Below are 2500 nucleotides of genomic sequence, written 5' to 3'. Positions count from 1 at the left end.
TTCCTCATTTAATTAGAAAAAGAGAGAAAGAAAACTGATGAGAAAGTAATTATCATAAGCGTCCCTATTTGATATCAGTGCCAAAAATATATTACTGAATATAATAGAAAAGCTCATGTACATATATTGGTTTATAATCTAGAAACTATTTGGTAAATAGTATAACATATGAAGATTTTAATTACATGCAGTGTACCATAAATTCGTTACGCTACTGGAAATTGCCTTTCATATATAACTGAAAATTTATTGCGTATATGACGGATTTTTGTTAGATCATAACTGGATGAACTGCCTCATAGATGCAAAAAGTATGATTGATATAGATTGACGATATGAAAAATTGCAAAATTTCTGACGAGTTTATTACTAATAGATATAGTAATTTATTCCATGTGTTGTATAGTTTTATTCCATGTTTGAGTCAATAGTTTTAAACTGTTTCATTGTTTGTACATCTATGCCAACACTATCAAATGTTTGAGTTAATAGTTTTCTACAGTTTCATTGTTTGTACATCTATGCCAACACTATCAAATGTTTGAGTTATTAGTTTTAAACAGTTTCATTGTTTGTACATCTAAGCCAACACTATCAAATGTTTGAGTTAATAGTTTTAAACAGTTTCATTGTTTGTACATCTATACCAACACTATCAAATTGTTAGCATTTCCCAATGTATTAAATAGTTACTTTAAAAATGGAGAACTCGTTAGGAGTATGAGGATAGACACTATTTAAGTGAAAAAAGTATATGATTAATATATATTGTCAATATGAAAAATGAAAAATTTCAGACGATCGTATCAAAATAGCTATACTAGTTTATTCCATGTCTTTTATAGTTTTATTCTATGTTTAAGTTAATAGTTTTAAGCAGTTTGCGCATCTATGCTAACACTATCAAATGGTTAGCATTTCCCCATGTAATAAATAATTACTTTGAAAATAGAGAACCTGTTAGAAGCATGTGGATAGACACTATTTAAGTGTAAAAAAAATATGATTAATATGGATTGACAATATGAAAAATGAAAAATCTCAGAGGATTTTTTAAAAAATAGCTATACTACTTTTTTCCAGTTGTATAGTTTTATTCCATATTCAAGTTAATAGTTTTAAACAGTTTCATTATTAGTACATCTATGCTAACACTATCAAATGGTTGGCATTTACAAATGTAATAAGAAGTTACTTGTTAGGAGTATGAGGATAGACATTATTTAAGTGCAAAAAAAGATATGATTAATATATATTGTCAATATGAAAAATGAAAAATCTCTGACGATTTTTTTAAAATAGCTGTTATACTTTTTTTCCAATTGTATAGTTTTATTCCATATTTAAATCAATAGTTTTAAACAGTTTCATTATTAGTACATCTATGCTAACACTATCAAATGGTTGGCATTTACAAATGTAATAAGAAGTTACTTGTTAGGAGTATGAGGATAGGCATTATTCAAGTGAAAAATTATCGTCTCTGGATTAATTCTAGACTACCACCTCACATAAGAGTTTGAAAGGTATGTTAAAGAGGATTTTGCTCTGCCTTTATATATGGAAACGTGCTTTCTTTTTTTATACGTTCATGGAATTAGGTATAAACAAAATTGTTGATATATTACTAATTTTGAGCAGAAAGGTCTATATCTTTGGCAAATAGATTATTTCGTCCGAAAAAAAAATAAATAAAAATCAGAGGTTCCAGCTGTAATGTGAATTATGGATATGAACTTCAAAATAAAGTACATACATACATACATACATACATACATACATACATACATACATACATACATACATACATACATGCATACAAACGTAACTGAAAGCATTTCAAACTCATTTTGCCATCAACAGAGGTATAAGATAGGAAGATTAAAACAAATATAAATAAAATAATCGATTCAATTCTTAGAACTAAATATAACTGGGAAAGATTTAGAATATAAACCAAAAGGAAAAATGTTGATTGTAATAACACTTTAGGACAATGAATGTTGGTGAGTGAATTAAATTAAATAGAGATATAATTTGCTTCAATTAAAACTAAATGGCACTTAATTAACAAGAAGCTTCTCCAGCAAACTTAGACTATAAACCTAAAAGTAGTAAGTTAATGCACGCTGAATGACAGATTGCTTACTCAGTTGTTAAAAGATGATGCAAAAATGGCCAACTTTAAGATTTAGTGAGGATGAGGAAAACAAGGCTTGCAAACCTCAAGATATGGCAAGAGAGTGCAAAGCCGGGTTTGTAAGCCTTCAGATATAGCGAAAAAGTTATCAGTCATGATTGCGATTCTTTAAGGCAAGGAAGTAGGAAGCAAGGCTGGCAAACCTTCAGATATGACAAGAAAGTGGAAAGTCGGGATTGAGACCTGTCTGTCATGCGAAAGGTAAAGGAAGAGAGCTATAGTCAATTCTTTTTAGTGAGGCAGATTTGCACCGACTCGCAGGGGTGCCCTTTTAGCTCGGAAAAGTTTCCTGATCGCTGA

The sequence above is a fragment of the Palaemon carinicauda genome, chromosome 2, assembly GCF_036898095.1.
Source record: "Palaemon carinicauda isolate YSFRI2023 chromosome 2, ASM3689809v2, whole genome shotgun sequence".
NCBI classification, from domain to species: domain Eukaryota; kingdom Metazoa; phylum Arthropoda; class Malacostraca; order Decapoda; family Palaemonidae; genus Palaemon; species Palaemon carinicauda.
The sequence above is the reverse complement of the archived record's forward strand: the minus strand, read 5'-3'. Positions refer to the sequence as shown.